This window comes from Hakea prostrata, chromosome 4 (genome assembly GCF_041222555.1).
Source record: "Hakea prostrata isolate BN-2017 chromosome 4, UWA_Hpros_2, whole genome shotgun sequence".
NCBI lineage: Eukaryota > Viridiplantae > Streptophyta > Magnoliopsida > Proteales > Proteaceae > Hakea > Hakea prostrata.
In genome coordinates this window covers 50,004,508-50,028,876 of record NC_142603.1, presented here as the reverse complement: position 1 = coordinate 50,028,876, position 24,369 = coordinate 50,004,508, and the positions used below count along the sequence as shown (strand labels likewise).

The following is a 24,369-nucleotide window of genomic DNA, read 5'->3' as shown; positions in this document are numbered from 1 at the left end:
GAGATATTGTGTCTTCTTTTCTTCCTCTTCAGATTGAGAAATAATGGATTTGTGTCTCATTTGTTGCAAGTTACATTCTTTGACGCACTGTGGTTCCAGATTTGAGACCCTAAGTAGGTAGAACTTGAGACGACACTAGTGTTAGATGCTGTTAGGAAACTGGGAGTATGCCATGTGGAGGAGAGAGAATGGGATTATAACTACCAACTACTGGGGGGGAAATATGTGAGAAGAGGCATCAGTGTTTTATGCAAGTTTTGGGCAGGCTTTGGCTGAGGGCACTGTGAGGTGTAGGGGGAGTGACTAGCACCATCAAAACCAGTTCTATCTTTAGTTTCTTGCTGTAATTCTGTTTCAAGCAATTCCAATATTAACCTGGTAATTGCATCCTATTAGTATTTCTTCTATTTGATTCCTCAAATTGGATTTGTGTAGGCCGCTGTTCCAGTTTCTACATTTCAGTATGCTGATAAAGACGGATTGGTAGTAGAAAATAAGAATGGAAATGCTTCTACTTTGGTGCGTTGCTTCAATGAATAATGAAGCAGAGTATGGCTGAAAAACAATTTGTTCTTACATTTGATTCCCCCTAAATTCTATCTTGATAGCCATCCAAAATATTGTTGGATAAAATTTTCATTTTTTCAATATATCATGAAAAATGTATTTTGATTACTTTGCAAAAATCTTAGTTACAGAGCAAAGGATACTACCAGGGTAATTGTTGTAATGTGAGGAATTGCTCCTCTAAAAGTATTTTATTCACAAGACCCCAATAGGATATTTATAGTTATAACCTAGTTAAGTCCTATACTAAGTAGGAAAAGGAAATCTAGAAATAAAACTCTAGACTTATGAGGAAACATAATCCTATTCTAATTAGGAAACCTCCATCCAGTTTTCAAGGTACCAAGATAATATTAAAGGGCAGTTGCTCACCCAAGGCCCGACTCCATGCTTTTCTTTCAATGAATGTTAAATTATACATACCTTGCATATGATTTTGATGAATTATAGAGGCTACTGTAACTTTGTTAAAGCTTTAAATTTCATAATTTTGAGCAATCAAAATTTGGTAGTATATCCTTGTAAGGTACCTAAGATAAATCCCAATGCATGTGATCCATGATTTTCGGTTTGCACAAACATCACTGTGTTACATGTAATGATGAATGACTAATTTGTTTTGCAATTTTTAGGGTGATGGCCGGAACTTGGGAAGTTGTCTTTTGTAAGGAATGACAAGGTGGTCCGGGGGTTCAAGACCGAAAAGAGCCTCAACTAAAATGTTAGGCAAAAAGGGCCAACGTGTAAAAAAGGTAAGTAATCAAGTTGGTAGATTGAGAGTAACTTGGGCTTTAGTCTCTTGATAGTCATGAGTAATAGTGGGAAATCTATTTTTCAGACTTCGAATGATCATGGTTTGGATTTAGCCAAAACTTGTTGTTTGTGATTGTTAACTGACTCCCATGGCCCTTTGTATCACACCATAGACAACTAAGTTATTGTATATAGCCAGCCTTAATATATGGCTCCTCTTCTATGTTCTCATCTTCTTTGCTTGCAGGTGATTTTCTTTTTTTCGTTTATTTAATTTTCTTTACCGAAAACTTAGAGAAGACCTATACCCCTATCCGTCTTCAAGGCCAACCCTCTTTGCATCCTTTTCTCTGAGACCTTTCACAAGTTAAGAGAGATGATGCTCTGTGGCACTTGTTTATTTTTAGCCACTACTCTATCTTACAATGTTTATATGGGCTAACGGATCCGATGTTTCTTGTAACAGTTTTTTGATATGATATGGTCATCAGGAATCATAGAATCCATCAATACCACACGGACGTCAATTGGTGTTGGATATTGTTCTATCGTGCATTTTGTTGGGAAGCCATCAACCAACTTAGCAAGATCAAGAACAAGTAGGTGTTCTTTGTTTCATGTGTTTTTACAGGTCTGCTACTTTCTTGGTGTGGGGTCCTCTCATAAAGTGAGAAATAGTCATAAAAATGTGGAAAATGAGATTTCTCTCTCAGCCACTATATTTGACAAAGTGAAAGGGAGGGAATCTCTCTCTCTCCTGATCTGCTGATCTCTCTAAATCTCGTATGGGTGACAAACCCATTAATGAGGATAGCACCTCCTTTGACAAAATGACAAAGGAGATAAGAGATCCATTTCTCTCTCTTTAACTCCATCTATAAATAGGAGGGGGGGGGGGGGGGTTTCTTGAGGGGAGAGAAATAAGGGAGCAAGGGAACTCATTAAGTTCTAAGAACTGAGTGAAGTGCTTTCTATGCTGGAGTAATGGGTTTGAAATTCTTCAAGGGTTGAGAGTGCATGTGAGTTGAGAGAGGGTGTACAGGGGTATTCGGTTTTGGATACAGGGTTGGGTTTGGTTATAAATCCAAGCATTGTACAAGTGTTATATTTCAACTTTCTCATAGTGAAAAGTCTCATTGCGCTCGTGGATGTAGGCAAAGCCGAACCACATATATTGTTGTGTCTGTGTTTCTTTTGTGATTATTTATTTTGTTATCTTTCACATGGTCCCACACAAGTACTATTCACGTGGGCCTCACACAGGCACTATTCACACGAGTGCTATTCACGAATACATATTTGTATTGTTTTTCTCTGTCGATCTTTTACACAGGCGGGAAAAGAGTAAACCGTTTATCGGTATTTTTTTCCAACACTTGGCTCTGATCTAAGCTTTTGGACGGACTCATATATGTTTTGTTTATCACTTGTTAGTATATCCGGGACTCGAGATATAAAAAATGTTTAAACAATCAAAGGTAACTCCTTCTACTATACCTTGTACAGCTTTCTATTGGCAAAAAGCTCTGAATATTCTACCCCCACTAGCCTTGGTGAAAACCCATCTTTGAATGACCGGTCACCACGCATCCCTGTACTATATATTTTTTTAACCTCAATGGCCTGTAGTGGCTGACCCAGCACTTACATTTGCAGGGTAATCCAGAGTCATTAGAGACTACTGTGTGGTGTTTTTGTTTTGTGAAAGATGTTAGGTGCTTGAATCAAAAGACTGGTTTTGTTAATCATGGAGGTCTACTCGCAGCCGTTGTAGCTGGATTTTGGAAGCGGTGTTTCAGGATGTGGATGTGGGAAGGTGATCTCTTATGCTCCAAAACCAGCTGCCCTAATTTAGCGGATTTTATCAGAAGCTAGATTACCATGGCCTTACTATCCAAGCTCCAGTTTATTTGTGGATAGTGACTTCCTTTTGATGCTATGTGTTATTAGTTGTGCTGTCTTGGCCTTATTTATAACAGGGCAACATGCTTGGTTATATACCCAAAGTTCCATGTAGTACCTACATTTCTTAATACCATGCATCTATTTTGTTTTATCCAAAAAGAAAGTTGAGTAGAAGAGGGACAACAGACTGGAATTAAGATGAAAAATATAATAGAGTTGCAAGTCCACCTGTGATTCCTATTGAAGTTTCACAAGGCAGCCTACTGAGAATCTCACCCAGGTGCTATGGTCCTACAGTTTTCTCCCAACACAAAACTTCACCAGCAAAATCATGGGTAAGGCCTGTGGCCTTTTCACATTATTTGGGAATGAACAGTGATTCAGCTTGGATGCAATTATCATAGTCTCCCAGATTCAGCATATTCAAGTGGAGTTAAATGCGATTCTGGTTTTCTTTGTGGAGCTTTAATTGGACTTGGGACTTTGGGAGTGGTTTTATTGCCAAGCTGTAAGGTTTGGTTTCAAAATTCTGGTGGTGAAAACAGATTTGCCCAGTGTGAATTAAAAGATAGCTCCAACTTTTCTATTGAGATTATGGCAGTTGTTCAGAACATTCTCTATGTCAAGAGCCTCTTTAGGATAAAGATTGTTTTTTTTTTATAGATCATCTGCAATGCTTAGCAATGCAGCACTATAAACTAACATGTAGAAGGTACCAATTTAACAGCTGAAATTAAAATGGATTCAATTAAATTTTTTTTTTTTTTGGATTAAATTAAATTAGAAGACCCTAAAATTAAACCCGTCTAACATATATCATGTTATCTGGCCGTAGAGTTAAACCCATTATGCACGACCATTCGAGATCAATCAATTTCTCGCTTCTCCCTTTATCTCCCCATTAGTACATCTAAGGGAGGTGTTTAGGGTTCTGTGACTCTTTGTGTAGAGGAACCGAGGGGGTTTTAGTCCCTCACATCCCTTGCTTCCGCACTTATCCTTTCGCAAGGATCCTCATTAGGAGTTGGTCAGATATTTTGCTCTAGCACAACAAATCATACCACGTTAGATTGTAATGAGCATAGAAAGTAAAGATGATCCAAGCGGGTTGAACCAGAATTGGTCTTAGTCTGTGTGGAAGAAATCGGTTCTTGCCAAACCAAACATATGCAGACAAACAGTCCGAGGGTTTCTTGGTCACGAAGAAATATGATCAATAAGGAAGGAAACATGATCCACTCAGGATAGGCAATCTTGTTTAAATGGAAAACCATAACTAATTGCCAAGAGGAGGGTAAAACCCTACGATCATATGGCTAAGGATAAGATTTTCCAAACAATCAAATGGACGAGAGTAAAAGGGTAGGACCTATATAAGTTGATGACAAAACACTTGAAGAAGTAATTGAATCGTTTCCCTCTAATTCATCCTTCAATTTGCCTAGCCAAAGCCCATTGATGGTGTTCTAATGACTTAACCATCGAAGGTGGTTTCCCGACCGACGAGTCGACCCACATTTGACGTTTGTTTTGCAGGCCTCCGGCAGTTGGACAATTTTCAGACACATCAAATTGGTTCTTGATAAACATTTTTTAGCTTGTAGTTTTTTTCTTTCTTCTCTTTATGTCTTCTAAACTTCTTTGCAAACAAAGAAATCCCACCAAGAAGAGTCGCTGAAAACACCTATTCAGTTATCAAATAACCCAGCCATGGTTGATCTAGAACCCTTGCACAGATAACTGGTCAATCCTTCTATCTATTATAGCAATCGTGGGAAAAAGAAAAAAGGAAAAAAAAAATCAGTTCTTCATTCTAAAGCAGGCAAAATGGGTTAATTATGCGAGGAACTATTTTCTAGTTTTGAATCCTCTACCTTGGTTCTAATAGAGTGCAATTGATTGCATATTGCAAGTCCAAGGATGAAAATACTCGGAAGTTTTCAGGATTATTCAAAACAAAGTTTCGGTTCACCAAATAATTCGTTCAATCCCTGAATCATGAATTACACCCTAAACACTGGCCCTCAAGGAAGGTAAGATTAGTTCTCTGAGACAGAAGGGAGGGGCTGTGCAGCAGAGTCTTAGGTGGCAATAGCTTTTTCGGCATGGGTAACTCTTGAATCGCCGGCAACGGTATTTATAGAGCCAAGCAGAAGCCAACTGTCTCATAGAGGTTGGGGTATTCGATTCGGGCATAAAAGGTGAACCTAGAAAATGGGTCTGTTTCGTAAAAGGATACTCAAACAATTCTAACCATTAGATTGTAATTTTCCATGAGGTGTCTTAAGAGACTGCACTGTTGTGCATTACAAACAATCTACACAACAAACCGTTTTTGTCTGCCTCTTTAATTCTTAATGTTTCTCCTCCGATCCAACATCTTGCTATGGTTGCCTGCAGGGGCAGACCCAGGATACAATACTGGGGGGCCGAAGAATGAAAGCCAGATAACCTTCCCAGTTGAAGAAACACTAATATTTTTTTACAACACATATTGTGTGGGCCCTTATATTTTGTGGGGCCTACACATATTTAAAAAAAGAGTAAATTATTGATAATGATACTTTTTTTTTTCAACAAAATATAGGTAAAATTAAAGCAACAATATAAAAAAATATATATACACATGACTTCAACCCTAAAAAGTTAGATACAAGCCAAAATTTTCTTTGGTAGTAGAAGTAAACTAAATTTTTTTTTTTAGGTAAGAGAAGCAAATCAATGGTAGTTAGTTACCTACTAACTATAGACATTTTATGCATAATCCAAAATCAAATAACAAAAATTGCAAAAGAAATAAAGAAGCATAGAATATAAAATCAAATAAAAAGAATAACAAAAATATAATTTGATTTATTGTGGCGTTTTCTAAACACCGCCATAGGCTTTAGCATTATTTTTGCCGGCGTTTTTTAAAAATGCAGTTAAAAGTTATTTATTGCGGCGTTTTTAAAACTCCACCGTAGACTTCAACATTATTTTTCTCGGCGTTTTTTATAAACGCCATCATATGTGACATGCTGGCATTTACAAAACGCTAGGATACGTTTTTTTAATTAAAAAAAATTTGCTTTCCAGAAAGCCAAATTCAATTTTGGTGAATTTTCTATTTCGATAGTATTTGAACCAGCCAAAACTCGCCAAATTTCGACAAAATGTTTTACCGTGACATGCACCAGAAGACTAGGTAAGGTGGGACTTAAAGACCTAGTTCTTCACGTTTCACTGAGTTGGTTAATAGATAGAGTGGAGCGTAACATGAAAACATCATTGCTTCTTATTTTCTCCATTCTCTTTTTTCTTGTTGGAAAATTTTCTATACCAATTAAAAGAATTACTAATCATCACATGAATTATAATACCAAGATGAAAAGATCTAGACTCCAAAATCCCTCACAGCACTTAAATCCAAATATTCCAAATTATGAGTTATCTACACATAGATAATCATACCATAGACAAAGATAGAATGGAGGAGAAAAAAGAAATGAAAAGAAGACCAGCGTAAAGCATGCCTACACTCCCAATCCACAAATTAAGAACATTTCAAAGAACTCATCACACAAATTGTTGTGACCCCCTTGGGAAGTCACCAATGCTCCCTTCGGGAAGATTCACCAGCACCCTCTAGGGACATGTAGACACTCCCTCGGGGAAGTCACCAATACCCCCTCGGAAGATTCACAAGCAGTCAAGCACCCTTTCGAGACATATAAATTTCTCTCGAAAAGGAATAGATGACTCCTCGGAGAACATACAAAGCACCCCTCAAGATGACTTGAAGAACCCCTCGGGGAACCCCGTAAACATTCCCTCGAGAAGTTGGAGAACCTCTCCTCTGGAAGATCCCTTGGGAATCACTTGGGATAGGCTAGGGCAGTGTAAGAACGCCCATCACCACGTTCGAAGAAGGCTTTGAAGAAGGACTAAGTCAAAAGGGCTAGTTATAGAAATAACTGCTCAATAAGCCCACAATGAAACATGGGGGAGTGACTCTCGGAGTAACGGCTCCATTAAAGTGCTACTAAGAAAAGGAACGTGCCTCGTAAGGCAACTAGCCCCACTCTTCAATTAGTGAGCAAAATCAACGAAAAGGTTGCCTCAAGGTAACTACTATATAAACCCCATTCGTGAGATTGGCAAGGTATGAGACTTTACTCACTATCATTCCTTAAGCTCTGAGAACCCTCTCAGAGACTTCCTACTCGAGTCACATTGAAGAAGCCCTCAAAAGGTCGTCCAATTACTCAAGTGACGTGAAGAAGGTCTAGACACAACACAAATTAAAAGAATAAAACTAAAAATCACTTCGCAACTCATTCAATATCAAAAAATACACAATAAACTTTGAAATGAACTACTCAATAACAGACCTCAGTCGACATTTTCATCAGCAAGAATTTTGAGCTTCTTCTGCAGAGACACTGCCTTCTTCCATCATCTCATCTCACGTGTTGAAAAGTTTTTATTTGGACTATTAAGAATTGAAAACTTGGAAATCCCCCTTATTTTTAAAGCTATAGTCTACACGAATAATAAGAAAACTATTAATAATAACAACAGATACCACAAGACGAGTCCGGACCAGCGACCCCGACAGGGAGACGCTTCCTGACCACAAACATTAGTGAGGCCCACGGTGAAAAACACTTCTTGAAAAAAATTAAAAAAAGTTTTTTTTTCACCAATGGGACCCACTGGTTTTTGTGTTCAAGAAGCCATGGGGGAGAAGATCCGGATTCCCACAAGACATCATAATCAAGATACCTGACTGACCCATACATTTTATCAGCCAAAGATCTCCTTAGGATAAAATTATAATTGGCTGAGAAACAATTAATATCTAAATATAGGATATTGAACCACAAAATTTTCTCAATATATTATCAAATAATGCTTGTTGACCCAAAACCCAGTCGGGTAGTTAATGGGCATGACACAGATCTAAATCTTTAGGTGATGTGTGTCTATTCCTCTTAAATAGTAACAATTTTAATTAAACATAAAATAGGATGTCAATGCTTAAGTCATTGCAATTTACTCTTATTATTATTTTTTTTTTAATTTCGGCTATTAGATCTTGATTGGATGGTGTTAAACTACATTGGATAAAATACCCATCAAAATCCACAACTTAAAAATCATTAGAAATAAAAAATTAAAAGCAACTAGTTAAGGATAATATATTTAAATCACACATTAATAAGGGTAATTTAAAATTTGTAAAATTACTTAACCATGATTAACCTAATTACTAAAGGAATGTATCAATGTGCTAAGAGACATTTTAAGTATCTATGCTAACTTTTATATTTTTAGAATATCTATAATTTTGCTATATAGTTGGAATGTCTCTGAAATTTTATTTTATTTGATAGTATACTTAGTCATTAACATACCTCTTTTGATAGAGCATGCAAATCTCAAATATGAATTTAATCTTAAAAAAGGATGGATCATGGATGTTCTTTTATTTTTTTAAAAAAATATTTGATCAAGTAGAGCAATGGACTATGTGCATTGTATATGTGGTGGGTGAGCCTTTTTGGTCCTATCAACTCATTTCCATGAAGAAAAAGTGTGGGAACTGATAAGAAAAGTGTACAAATTCTTCCCGGAAAACATAAAAGGAGAAATGATGCTTGAGTCCAAGTCGTTCCTTCTTTTTTTTTCTTCCAATGATGCTGTCATCCCATCGAAAATTGGTCAAAAATAGTTTGACGAAATTATTTTGTTTTCTGGTCTTTCGTGTTTCTTGTAAGAACAGAAAAATTGGTCAAAAATAGTTTGATGAAATTATTTTGTTTTACATGATTTTTATAATATAAATTAAAATTAATAAAAATATTTACTTTTGAAAAATATTTTTTATACAACTATTTATTATATGTTTATTTTTTGAAACAAAAGTTGGGTGCAGGCTAGATTTAATGAAAAAAATTTAGAGAAGAGGTATTCATAGAATTTGATATTCTAAACATAGGAACTCTACAAATACCTTAATATGTATTTGATTTCAAAAGCAAGTTTTATCAAATGTATAAAAACGTGTTTCTTCTTCTAGAACTATTATTTATATTTTTCAAAGTAGAAATAATGTGGGCTAATAAAATAGGTCATAAGTAGACCTGTAAATGAATAGTAAAAATTTGCTTCCGAATTCGTATTCATATTCGTTTAAGGGTATTCGAATCCGAAAATTTTCTTACTGAAAGATAAATGTATATTTATCCAATTAGAATAAAGTAATAAATTTTTTTTCCTTTGAAAATGACTGATAATCATATCTAAAAACGGATAATTGATAACTGAAAAATAAAAAATTATCCTATTAGAGTAAAGTATTAAACATTTTTTCTCTAAAAAATGTTAATAATTGGATTTGGAATACAGGTGATCCGTAACCGGAAAATAAAAAGTCGAAAATCAGAAGTTAACAATTAATAATTGGATAGTTTATTGATCGGATATTCGATAAAGTTCCAAATTCGAATTTGGACATATTCTAAAAATTTCCATTGGACTCGGATTTGGATAGCGGATTTACTAATCAAATTCGGATTTAGATAGTGGTATATCCAAGTTGAATCCGACCCGATCCGTTTCTTTTTTTTTTTTTTTTGGTAATTCAAAGTTTTATTTAAAAACTGAGCAGGGGTTACACTTAGCATCCTGGTTACAAGCATCAAGAAGCCTAGTCTAAGGGTGTGGTTGATATTTTGTAACCTTTTTGGAGAACACTTTTAGTGTTCTTTTGTTCTTAAATAACAAAAGAACGAGTAACAGGTGTTTATTGAAATGGTGTGTTCTTTTATTCTTGAAAAATGAACCAGTGAGAACAATGGCTTCTGTAGAAAACGTAAGACTTGCTCTTTTAGGGGAATAGGAACTTGACGAAATGATCTTGACGGTGAAGATTTTTGGAGACCATCCCACTTTCACTCCTACTCATAAAACCCCTCACCCGTACTCTCTTCGCCCACTCCTTTGCTCGAAAATAGGATTTTTCATAATGTGTGCTCAATTAAGAAATCTTTTTAGAACAAATTTATCAAGTGAACATTTCCAAACATAGAAAGGTCTCCTAGTAGAGAAACATGTAAAAATAGTTTAATACAAGGGCTGGTCTCTCACAATGAAAATGTTGTCAAAATACATATAATAATAATACCTTTTTGCCAATGCAATACTCACTTTTGTTCATTTTTTTTAAAATATTCATATTGAACACAAACATTGCACTTCCGAGTAACTTCTTTGCTTCGTCAAAGCAAAATTAAATTTATATTTTGGTTGCTTGTGTCAAACCGATCTTCAATACTTGATTGAATTAAATCACTTATAAAATTTGAGAACGTGTGAAAGTAAAATGATATTACTAGCTAATGGTAATGGGGTGGGTTATCCATGCAAAATCTTTGCATCGTCTAAGTCATCATAATAAAGATTACACATATGCTTAAATTTATTAATCTAAGCATTTTTAGATAGAAGATGCTAGGTTTTTTATAAAATCTATATTAAGTTTCAAACTTAGTTTTTGCATTTCTTTGATTTAATTGTTGTTAGTGTGTGGGACCCATGAGGTAAGGGTGGTAATGAGGCACACATGAGTAAAGGATGCCCTTCATGACCTTGGTTATGAGGCTCTTCATGACAATGGTCATGGGTCTTAAAGGTCTTGATCATGGTGGTGAGGTGGGCTTACTTGAAGGGTGAAATTTACTTAAATTCTAACTCTTGACCATCAATTCTCATTTTAACTTCATGACCATTCATGGCCATTATCATGAGTGGGGTTAAGGTTATCGAATGGATTAAATCCAATTCATTGCCTTAAGAATCCTAAGGAGTGTAAGGTGTGGTTTGAGCCTATATAAACCCAACCCTTCTTTGCATGTGGTGTACAATTGAGACACTCTCCTCACTCTCACATTATTTGTGTTACAAAGTTAATTTCTTTCTTTGAATTTATCTAAGTGTTGTGCTCTAGTTTTGGCTCCTTGAAGGGATTAGAAGAACTACCTCATCTTCTAGTTGGAAGTTGCTTTATCTTGGAGGTGGTGGTGCGAAGAACCCTTGGTAGTAAGGTGCATCAATTACCTTAAAGACAGCACTCAAGGTGTGATTCAACCTCATTGATCGGTGGTTTGTTCGATTGCAATATCAAGCTCTTCGGTTTGGCTAAGGATCTTCATCTTTCAATTGTATTGCAATTTCATTTTTGTATTTTGTAGAATTTGTAATACAATTACCCAAACAGAGGATTATATGTATTTACGGACTTAGTTACAAGTTTTTCAAATTGGGGTGATTCGATCACAAATTTCGTAATCTAGCTCTAGGTTTTTCATAGAGAAAGAGCACACTGGACCAAAGTGAATGAATGAAATTTAAATTTATTGTTGAGCTTTGATTTTTTTTTTTTTTTTTTTTTTTTTTTTTTTGGTAAATAGACTTTCAATTAACATAGGGGCAAGAATAACCCAAGACATCCTGATTACATGCTTCAAGAAGCCAAGGAACGGAATTAAGCAGGACAATCCTACTTGCCACGGACTGGGCCTTCCTAGCTAGACAGTCGGCTACAGAATTAGCCCATCTAGAGACATATTGAACCGACCAAGACGGTTCTAAGCCTATCAAAGATCGGATATCCTCAACCACACGTTGGGAATCTAATTGAATAGGGCAAAACGGGTCTTCAAAATAGTGAACCAGGTTCCACGAATCGCTCTCAAATATGACATTAACCAGGTCGTTCTGCTTCGCCCAAACGAATGCTTCTCTGAGAGCCATCGCTTCTCCCGTGAGGATGGAAGACGAAACAGAGGGGATTGATGCTGCCAGAAGACACGATCCTTCGTGATCTCTTAAAATAAACCCCATCCCAGCGATATTACCTTCATCAGAGAGCGCAAAATCAGAGTTCATCTTCATAAACCGGGGCGGAGGAGAAACCCAAGATCTGATCGCTGCTCCTGAAGAGTCATCCATCGCCTGCGATTTACTCCAAAATTCCAGGTAAGCCTTCCATGATCTGTCCACAATACATTCAGGGTTCCATTTCGAATTTTTGAAGACAAGATCGTTTCTTGCCAACCAGGAGAACCAGCAAGTGAAAGCGAAGAGACTGAAGGTTTCCTTACTCGTTTTCGAGTTTGGGAATTGCAATTTCCCCCATCTGTTGATCATCTCTGATAAAGATTTCTGGTCGCTCGATTCTATTATGCAGGAGAGTCCCATGCCAAACCAGATCGCCCGAGAAGAATTGCATTCGAATAAGATATGATCAATTGACTCCACAGCCGAAACACATCTCCTGCAGGTAGGGTCAATTTTGATCTGTCTCTTTACCAAATTATCTCCTGTTGCAGTAGCTTGATTAACAGCCTTCCACAGAAAGGATTGAATTTTGGGGTAACAGTGTGCTTTCCAGATCAACTTCCATGCTTCAGAAGATACTTCTTCCCAAAGAGGATGGTGAGACGATGAAGGAGCCAATGACATTTGGGCGTCCCTATGATTACACAGGAGGTGATAGGCACTTTTAGCCGAAAATACTCCATTAGAAGCTCCTCCCCAACACACAGAATCTTCAGAAGGTATTCGGCCAATTTGAATTCTTAGAATTTGTTTCATTTCCTGATTTGTAAACAAGTGCTTTAATAACTCCCTTTTCCATGATCTGGTGATGGGCTCAATAAGATCGGAGACCCATTGAATTTGGCACCCGCTAGGTTTAGCAGAAGAGATTCTGAAATTTGGTAGTCCTGGAACCCAGTTTGAATCCCAAATTGGAGTGGAAACTCCATTGCCAATCATTTGAAAAAGACCTAGCTAAAGGACCTCCCTGCCTTTAATAATGCTTTGCCAAGCCCAAGAAGAACTAGCCCCTTTTCTAGCTTCCAAAAAACTGCAATTGGGATAATAAACTGACTTCATGAATTTTGCCCACTCGGAATCAGGTTGAGACCAAAGTCTCCAAGCCACCTTAGAAAGCAGAGCCCGATTGTGAAGTATAGGATCTCGGAAACCAAGGCCACCCTTAGCCTTAGATCTGCACAGTCTAGACCATGACATCCAATGAATTTTGTGTTCATCTCCCTTCTGACCCCAATAAAAATTTGTGATTGATTTCCTAATGTCATTATGGAGATCCATTGGCAAAAGGAAATGAGATCCTGCATAGGTTGAAGTAGCAGAAGCCACAGATTTAATAAGTACTTCCTGTCTTGCCTGAGATAGCAATTTGGCCTTCCAACCAAGGTTTTTTTTGCTTATCTTCTCCCCCACATCTTTAAAGATGGTTGACTTCTTAACACCGAAATCAGAAGGAAGGCCCAAATACTTTGAGGGACCTTCGCCATACTTGATTTTGAGGACTCTAGCAAACCATCTTTGAAACCGAGCAGGAGTGTTGGGGCTGAAAGTAAAGGAGGACTTGCTCTCATTGATTGCTTGACCACTAGCTTGGCAATATAGCTCCATGCAAGCCTTGAGATGACTGATTTGTTGAAGGTTCACTTCGGAAAACATCAAGCAGTCGTCAGCAAAAAGTAGATGAGAGATACTAGGAGCCCTGGTTTTAACACTGATTCCCTTGATCAAGCCTTGATTTTCCGCCACATTCATAATAGAACTGAGAATTTGAGATCCCAAAATAAAAATAAATGGGGATAGGGGGTCACCTTGTCGGATTCCACGAGAAGGACAAAAAGATCATTTCTCCACCCCGTTGACCAAGAGAGTATATGATACCGAGGTGGTGCATTCCATAACCATATTCACCCATCGCATAGAGAAACCAAGCTTGAGTAGAGCAGCTCTAATGAATGGCCATTCCAATCTGTCATATGCTTTCCGCATGTCCAGTTTCATGGCCATGAATTTCTTTTTCCCTTTTTTTCGATGTTTCACATAATGGAAAATTTCATGAGCCATAAAAATGTTATCAGAAATAAGTCTGTCAGGAACAAATGCTGATTGGGAAGGTGAAATGATACCTGTGAGAGAATCTTTTAATCTATCAGCAAAAATCTTCGAGATAAGCTTGACCACCACCCCGCATAGACTGATTGGCCTATATTGATCTGGAGTCTCCGGATTAGAGCATTTTGGAATGAGGCATACAAAGGTTCTGTTTAGCTCTTTAGGCATAATTCCTGATATAAAGAAGTCTTTCACACACCTACATACTTCTTCTTTGGTAATATCCCAGAACTTCTGAAAGAAGATAGGGCGGAAGCCGTCTGGCCCTGGAGACTTCAAAGGACCCATGGATTTTAAGGAAGAGTGGATTTCCTCATCACTTGGGATTCTACATAAAGTTTCATTCAGTTCTTCATTCACCACGGGCTGGACATCATTCAAAGCAAGAGATAGAGCTGTAGGAGAAATACCCTCAGAAGAAACCGCATCTTGAAAGTGATCCAATAATAAATCCTCCAATTGACCCTCATTGGAAGTCCCCTCATTGGAAGTCCAAGATCCATCCAATTTTTTGAGTTTAATAATTCTGTTCTTCTTCCTCCTAATAATAGTAGTAGCATGAAAGAAGCCTGAATTTTTATCACCCAATTTGATCCAATCAGTCCTTGACTTCTGTTGCCACAACATCTCCTCTCTGGCTAATTCTTCATCAAGAAGATCCTTTAGTCTCTCTTCTTCACCCATAAACTCAACATAATCCGCCTTTTTCTGGATCCTTTCAATATGGGCTTTTAAATCCTTAATTTTTTCTTGGACAATACCAAACTCCATTTTGTTCCATTTCTTAAATTCCCTCTTACAATTCTCCGATTTCTGGTAAAACGGGTGCATATCTCTTCTGCCATTATTAAGCTTCCAACCCCTTTCACCCACATTCTTACATCTTGAATGCCTCACCCACATTGCCTCAAACCGAAAGGGACGGATACCCCTTGATTTACCCCCTTCTGAATCCAATAAAACTGGGTTATGATCAGAACAATAGGCCGGCTTGATGATGACAGCCGCATCTTCAAAAAGCAAATTCCAATTCGCATTAGCCAAAACACGATCTAACTTAATGCGAATATTAGCAATTCCTCTACGCCTATTGTTCCAGGTAAAAGGAGGCCCATTAGACCCCAAGTCCATTAACCCACAATGAGAAATCATATCTTGGAATTGTATAGTATCCCTGCCTCTTTTGTTGCTACCTCCTGATATTTCATGCCAGTTCAAATAACTATTGAAATCACCCAAGCAAATCCACGCCCCAGATCTCAGATTCCCAATTCTTTTAATATGGTCCCAAACTTTCTGCCTCAAATGCTTGATTGGATTGCCATAAACACAAGTGAGAAATTTTTTTTTACCTTCAGCAGTAACTTCTAGGTCCATAATGTGTTCATCAGCTTCTAGTAGTATCACTTGAGTCCCATGATTCCATAATACAGCGAGCCCACCAGCAGAGCCCACTGAATTCACACATAAACAGTCAACAAAACCAAGCCTCCTCTTGATACCTATCATTCTAGCAGCTTGACTTTTGGTTTCAGCTAGGAATAAGATATCCGGAGATTCAGCCTTGGAGAGGTTTTTGAGAGCTCGAATTGCCCTGGTACTCCCCAGACCCTGACAATTCCAGCTGAGGATCCTCATAATGACCCGTGGGACTGATAAACCCCAGTCTCCACGGGTCCAGCTTCTAAAAAACGCTTACTTTCCTCCATCTGAACTGAATCATCACTGATTTCCACCCCTTTCTTTCTTGGCCTGCCTCTTCTGTTCTTAGAAACCACTCTAGAAGGGTCTGCAATATTCAAAATATTTCTCTTTCTTGATGAAGAGAGATCCACTGGACGTTTGGAAATATTTTGAGGGACTGGGCTCTTAATGTCAACAATGGGCCGAACTACTAGATTATTGTCCACACCACTGGGTTTGAATAAAGGGTTAGTGATCATAGGGGATGTTGTTGGGCTTAGTAAAGGAAGATAATCTTGAGGCCCATGAGATAATGAAGGAGAACTCAACGTTAATGGGTTAATCTGGGAAGATTCAATAGAAAGTTGAGTGGGAAATTGAAGCTGATGTGTCATGACACAGTCTGCAGAGTTTGACTTTAGGAGATCAGGAGCTTTAGGATGAGACAAATTGCATTTTGCAAGGTGGTTTAACAAGGAGATGACAGCGAGAGAGTGGTCTGGACAATTTCTGAGATACTCCTGAATAGGTAAGGGCAGCTGTTCTTGGTTCTCCTCACCGATTAAAGTTTTAGTTTTCTTTGCTGCTGTCTGTGAGACTACAGAGGTTTGATTATAGAAGTAAAACAAGCGTAAAGGGAGATGACTATGGAATTATAATAAAATTCTATAATAATAAGAAGTGTAAAGGGGCACAATCCTAAGTTTCGAAAAAAGCTTGTCTTTCTCAAACCGACAAGAGTTGGTGGAAATTTAATAGATTTTTTTTATAGGTAAAAGAGTAAATGCATGTGACAACAAAGAGAGCCATCGAGACAAGTGAATCCAATAAATTTCTTACTTTTTTTTTTTTTTTTTTGGTAGGACAATAAATTTCTTACAGAGCATCCAAGAAAGTGATAAGAATCTTCCCCTTTTAAAACAACACAGACAAAGCCATGTGATGGCGCATGTGAAATCACTGAAAACTATTAATTTTAAAATTAAGTCATGTGAGGATGTGAAAGTGATTAAGTTCTCGTAATGCGTAGAAGAAAGTGATAGGAACTTTCTCAAAAATCGAAAGCATCTTTGTTATCATTTCCTTTAATATTTTTACGCTCGTCTAAATTATGGTATGCAACTTCAGTAACTCCTCAGAGCTTCTCTTCTTTTTCTTCTACTTCATCATTATCGTCAATTACATCTAGTTTGAAGATGAGTTATGAAGTATTTTTGAGCTTTTATGGGAAAGACGTTCGTACCAGTTTTGCCGACCACCTCTACAATGCTTTAATAGGAGGTGGAGTTCAAACTTTCAGAGATTCTGAAGAACTTAAAAAAGGAAACAAGATTGAGGAGGAGTTATTCACTGCAATTCAGCAATCAAAGATCTCAATTCTCATATTCTCAGAGAATTATGCATCAAGTAAGTGGTGTCTCAAAGAACTAACCCATATATGTGAATGCAGAAGAACACTAGATCAGATAGTCATGCCCATTTTTTACAAGATTGAGCCAAGAAATGTGCGAAGCCAGAAAGGGAAATATGAGGAAGCCTTTAAGCAACACCAAAACAATAATGTATCAAATGTGCAAAAGTGGAAAGATGCAATGAAAGAAGTTGGAGAATTGGACGGTTGGCATGTCAAGGATGAAACGTGAGTCCAACAATTACATTTTACTCATTTGCGATTTATTCGTTCCACAAAATCATGATTAATAGCCAACCAAAAGAAGTTAGATTATTCATATAACCAATTTGTATTATTAGTTGTATGGTTTCAGGAAATATATATGAATGAATTATTAGAAAAATCATATTATTATTATTATTATTATTATTATTAGAAGAAAAAACTTAGGAACATCCCAAAATGAATTACAAAAAGTACACATCCTAAGAATACATCAATTTGGCAGTGAGATCCAAAATGTCTCTTAAATTTACACAACGGTACATTTTGTTAGCAACTTTTGTTAAGTCATGGTTAGTTAATCTCATACTTCCTAAATGTGGGACTTTGTGAAAAAGTGTGAAAAAGTGTGAAAAAGTAAAATATGAAACCACAATCAACACTTTTCCACAAAATCCTTTAATTTCATTTCCTTATATACATGGAGCCCATATGTTTTTTTTTCCATCTCTTTTTTTCCACCCCACCGTTGAAGACAAACACAACTTCAATGTGTTATGACTTTACAGTATTATCCTTTTGCCAACATTCAAATTAAGAAAAATTTTAGAGACACTCTAAAAGAATTAATTAAAATGTTATTCTAAATTTTTCCAGATAAACAATTAAAAATTTACAATATTTTTTAACCATTATATATTAATTTTTGAGAAAATAAATAATTCAAAATAATTTTAAAATTACAACAATATATTTTAAATTTTATTTAAATGATGAAATGATTTTTGCTTTCCATTCTATTTGTTTTAGGGAGTGAATTATCAAATAAATAAAATGCATGAAGGTTAGTAACAAAATTATAAGAATAATTAAGACATATTTAAATATAGTATGAGGACTAAAATTATTCGAGTAGATTAGTAAATTGGCTAAATATCTTTTTAATAAAATATATGCATAGTCGTTATTAAATTTTAAGAATAAGTTATTGAGAAAAAATTTTAAAATGATATTTTGGATAGTTAAGATCAAATTTTTATTAGATGAAAATGAAAAACATTAAAATAGGTAGTAACTAAATATTTTCAAAATTAATACCCAATTAAGGTAAGACTTTTTTAAGCAACCTTATGAAGTAATTTTTTTCAAATACATAGATCAAGGGAATTTTTTCAAAGTATTGACAAGAATTAAGGGTAATATTAAAAAGTAACAAGACATTAGCGATAATTTATAAATTATGAGATTATCTAATCATGATTGAATGAAATTTGCTAATGGAATATACCATTGTAAAAATTTAAGAGAATTTTTGGGGGTGTCTCTGCTAATTTGATATACTTTTAGGGTGTCTATACTTTTTACCATTCATTTTATGGTACCTCTACAGTTTTTCCAAAAAATAATATACAAAAGCAAAGTAATAATTCTATTAGTTGTAGACTGTGTAGTTACTGTTACATCAATTATGCTCACCATGTTTTATATTTGGCCAAACTGAAATGTGTAAATATATGCTCACCATGTTTACCCAAAACAAATGCTCATTATATATTTTGTTTTTCTTATTAGTTTGCTCTTCTTCTTTTTTTTCTTTTTTCAGGGTAGAAATATTCGTTAACTCATATCTTGTATCTTTTTTGTATTCTCTATAAAAACACGTTGAATCAAATTTGGGGTAAGTTAGCATAATTCTAGGAATTAGTTGTTAAGCTGCCCATTGAGGTATTGTTCATTATTTTGTATGTATTCTTTTTGGTAGTATTTTGTATATGTATTTATTTTATTACTAAAGTAAGGGAAAATGTCTCTCTCCTTATTACTTAGTCTCTATTTATTCTTATTTCCCTATCAAAAGTTTCACCTTTGATTCCTTCAAAAAGTAAACGTTCACTTCTCCACTACTGATATATGTTTTATTTATTTTTTATTTATTTTTATTATGAGGAAAAATAAAAACTTGCTTAAGAGCAGTTACATAATAGAGTTTTTGGTTCCATCCTTACCTTATGGCGATTAGCTGTTTCCTTAGCCAAACTAACATAAATTTCCTAGAGCATGTGGCAGTCAAATATAGAATACTTAACTTGTTTTGTTGCTTCGGCCACAACTACTAGTCTATGAAATATTACTAATTGGCATGGTCTAGTGGGTTTAGGCAAGAAATTTAACAGGTCATAATTGTTGCTCCATATTTCCTGAATCGCAGTCTTCAACGTTTTAACTTTGTTCACTCCCGCCTAGATTGCTACCAAAATTGCCTCCACCGCATCTGCATTGTCAATTCTTCCATCCTGTAGTACTGTATATGACCACTACTATATATTCCCATGCTCCACCCGACGCTTTCTATCCGTTCTCTGCTGATATTTTAACATGACCAAATTATCCTTTGTCTTTACTTCTTTAATCAATTATGTTGATTCTTAATTGTTTTTTACGTTTTTTTTTTACTTCATTTTCTCCCTCTTTATTGGAATCCATACCTAGATGTATTTTTTAAATTTTTTTCTTCCTCATTCTTTTATCAGAATCCAATAAACATGATTAGATGCCATTCTCTCCACTATAGTGCTACAATTGATGAAGATTGATAAGGGAGAAATAAACTAGCTCGAACCAGTTTGGATAAACCCAGGTCGGACCAGGTCGGTTAACCCAGGTCGAACCAGGTCGGTTAAACCCAGGTCAAACCAGGTCGGTTAAACCCAGGTCGAACCATTTCGGATACACCCAGTTCGAATAGACCAAGTTAAGGTCGGTTATACAAGCGTAAAGGCAGGATAACAAAGTGAATCCTAGTAGATTGATAACCGAAGACAAAGTATTCGACTGGGACTCAATAACTCATATTTGAGTAGGACTCAATCACTAAAGTTCGTATTGCAGTCCAAACAATGTTTTAGTTCGAGACGAACTCATACGTGAAAAACCTATAAAAAGGTAAGGGAGCACAAGAGAAAAGTACGCTGAATAGAACTATCATTATTGTTCATTACTTTCTTGTCTTCCTTAGTCGGATTCACTAGATCGTCGGAGGTGAAAACTCGACCTCCACGGTCGAGCTTATTCTTGCAGGTTCATCCGGCTGAAGGAACGAACAGGATTGTGTAGCAACAATTGGCGCCGTCTGTGGGAAACGCATCAAAAAGTCATGGTGATACAAACAAGATCAATGCTGGGGGAAGGCAAGGAGAACGGAGAGGAGGTCGACAAACAAAATCCTCCTCCAAAAACAACGGAAAACCCTCAACGTAAGGATCAGCTCGAGCAACCTGATGAGCAATTGGTCACCAAAAATCAGATCGATGAACTGCAAAAATTGACCGAAAATCAAATTAATGGACTCCAAAAGCAAATCTCGTCTTTGGACGAATTGGTTAGGGTGACGATGCGTCATCTAACTACACCAGGAGCAGATAATCAGGAGAGCCCAGCCATTCTGGGGGGAACCAGAAAAGACCGACCATTAATGCCCGACCAAACTCCTCGACCATCAAAAGATAAGAACAAAGGCAAAGACAAAGTGGGAGATAAAATTCGAGCACCCGGAGAAGGAACGTCAAAAGACCCTATTCCGGAGTTCGAGCAGGAAGATCAACATAGCAGCACTAATCATGTGGATAAAGTTCGACGCGAAGAAGGAGAAAAAGAGCTCAAGCTGAAAAGTACGAAGAACGTCAACAAGCAAATTGACGAATTAAAGGAAGAGCTAAAGAAAATGAAAGATTCAGGTAAAAATACTCTGTACTCAGTTCTCAAAAGAAAACCTTTTGTTAAAGTTATTGTTGAGGCAGAGATGCCTAAGAGTTTCAAATGTCCAACCTTCACCATGTTCGATGGAACAACGTGTCCCCGGCACCACATTATGCATTACAAATCAGTAATGTCTTCTTATGAGCACAGTGAAGTTGCTATGTGCAAAATCTTTCCAAAGCATCCTTAACTGGATCAGCATCTGAATGGTTCCTGGGGCTCCAAAACGGTTTGATCGAGGATTTCGACCACATGGGACGAATATTCTTGTCACGTTTTCAAAGCGGGATCAATGCTAAAAGAAGAGAAGATATCCTATTCTCCATCAAGCAAGGTCGAACTGAATCGGTCAGAAGTTATCTTCGAAGATTCAACAATTCGACCATTCAACTTGAGAACCTAGATGAGAAGATAGCCTTTCATGCTCTATATCAAGGGCTCATTCATGAAGGACCGCTTCGAGCGCCATCGCTGAACATGCCCGGAACGTACGCCGAGTTACTCAAGCAATGTAACAGGCAAGCGGAAATCTCAGAAACTTTAGAGTCGAGGAAGAAAGAGTCGACCACCAACGGTCGACCTGATACCAGTGGTCGTCGTGACTCATCACCGAGAAGGTTTCCGACCAGAGGAAGACGACCAGAAGCGATGAAGCAACCAGAGGGAGATTATACTCCTCTCAAATTAAGAAGGTCCGAAATATTGATGCAAATCAAGAGTCAAGGAATACTTCAAAGACCTAGCAAATTATATTCTCGACCAGAGGAGCGTGACAAAAGCCGATATTGCAAATATCACAAAGATCATGGACATCGGACTGATGATTGCAGGCAACTGAAGGATGAAATTGAAAAACTAATATCTCAGGGACAATTAAAGAAGTATGTCCAATCAGACCAAAAACCTTACCAACCACCAATGGGAAGAAGAAAAAGAGCTAGATCCCCAGTTATGGAGAGCGATCAGGATCTAAATAGAAATCAATCAGAGAAAGACGAAGGAAGTAACGAACGACCTCCTATTTACTAAGCTCCCAACTAAGAAGGTCCTTACGTTGTAATACAACAAGTAGCCCGCGGGGCTTACAAGTTATGCAATCCAGTTACCGAAGAAACAATTCCTCGAACATGGCATGCGAGCAACCTCAGGAGATATTATCAGTAGCAAAATACATAAAAAGAGGGATCTTCTTCCAAATTTTGTTTTTTTCAGAATTTTTGTTATAAGTGTGCTACGTTCAGTTTTTTCAAGTTTTGTTACATTCAACCTTTTCAAATATAAATGCAAATATTTCCCGAAGTCCGGAAAAAAAAGCCTTGAGGAAACTCCAATTGAACCCCCTTGCTCGGAATCATGAGCATGGGTTGTTCCCAAAATTGAACTCCCTTGCTCATCAGCTCGGCCAGTTCCCAGATTGAACTCCCTTGCTGTTAAGCTCGGCCAGTTCCCAGACTGAACTCTCTCGCTCATAAGCTCGGCTGTTCCCAAAATTGAACCCCCTTGCTCGGAATCATGAGCATGGGTTGTTCCCAAAATTGAACTCCCTTGCTTATCAGCTTGGCCAGTTCCCAGATTGAACTCCCTTGCTTATCAGCTCGGCAAGTTCCCAAAATTGAACTCCCTTGCTCATCAGCTCGGCCAGTTCCCAAAATTGAACTCCCTTGCTCATCAGCTCGGCCAGTTCCCAAAATTGAACTCCCTTGCTCATCAGCTCGGCCAGTTCCCAAAATTGAACTCCCTTGCTGTTAAGCTCTGCCAGTTCCCAGATTGAACTCCCTTGCTGTTAAGCTCTGCCGTTCCCAGATTGAACTCCCTTGCTGTTAAGCTCGGCCAGTTCCCAAGATTCAACTCCCTTGCTTATCAGCTTGGCCAGTTCCCAAAATTCAACTCCCTTGCTTATCAGCTCGGCCTGTTCCTAGATTGAACTCTCTTGCTGTTAAGCTCGGCCAGTTCCCAGATTGAACTCCCTTGCTGTTAAACTCGACCAGTTCCCAAAATTGAACTCCCTTGCTATCAGCTCGGCCAGTTCCCAGATTGAACTCCCTTACTTAACAGCTCGGCCAGTTCCCAGATTGAATTCCCTTGCTTATTAGCTCGGCCAGTTCCCAAAATTGATCTCCCTTGCTTATCAGCTCGGCCAGTTCCCAGATTGAACTCCCTTGCTTATTAGCTCGGCCAATTCCCAAAATTGAACTCCCTTGCTTATCAGCTCAGCCAGTTCCCAGATTGAACTCCCTTGCTTATAAGCTCGGCCAGTTCCTAGATTGAACTCCCTTGCTCATAAGCTCGGCTGTTCCCAAAATTGAACTCCCTGGCAGTTTCTGAAATCGAACTCCCGGTGCTCGAATCAATTTCATAACCATGGTCAGTTCCCAAAACCGAACTGCGGGTGCTCGGAAATTCGAGCACGAACAGTTCCACAAGCATAGGCACAAGCAGGACATATTAAGGAGCCAAGAATAAAAGAGAATATATGACTACATTCAAGGCGGATTTCGTATCAACAATTTGAATATGTTAGTCGGAAGTTCAAGCATGTTCGGCCATCAAATCTCTCAAATCCGAACAGCATGGAGCTCGGACTTCAGAGACTAGGGGGCTTATGATAAGGGAGAAATAAACTAGCTCGAACCAGTTCGGATAAACCCAAGTCGGACCAGGTCGAACCAGGTCGGTTAAACCCAGGTCGAACTAGTTCGGATACACCCAGTTCGAACAGACCAAGTTAAGGTCGGTTATACAAGCGTAAAGGCAGGATAACAAAGTGAATCCTAGTAGATTGATAACCGAAGACAAAGTATTCGACTGGGACTCAATAACTCATATTTGAGTAGGACTCAATCACTAAAGTTCGTATTGCAATCCAAACAATGTTTTAGTTCGAGACGAACTCATACGTGAAAAACCTATAAAAAGGTAAGGGAGCACAAGAGAAAGGTACGCTGAATAGAACTATCACTATTCGTATCATTATTGTTCATTACTTTCTTGTCTTCCTTAGTCGGATTCCTAACTAGATCGTCGGAGGTGAAAACTCGACCTCCATGGTCGAGCTCATTCTTGCAAGTTCATCCGGCTGAAGGGACAAACAGGATTGT

At 37.5% G+C, this 24,369-nt stretch overlaps 1 protein-coding gene and 1 pseudogene across 1 annotated transcript in view; both read left to right on the top strand.

Moving 5' to 3' along the window:
• The window catches only part of LOC149019371 (disease resistance protein RML1A-like), an 86,667-nt gene that overhangs the window by 37,857 nt on the left and 24,441 nt on the right, over positions 1-24,369 (top strand). The window lies entirely within an intron of this gene.
• LOC149019373 (toll/interleukin-1 receptor-like protein pseudogene) lies at positions 16,923-17,719 on the top strand (annotated as a pseudogene).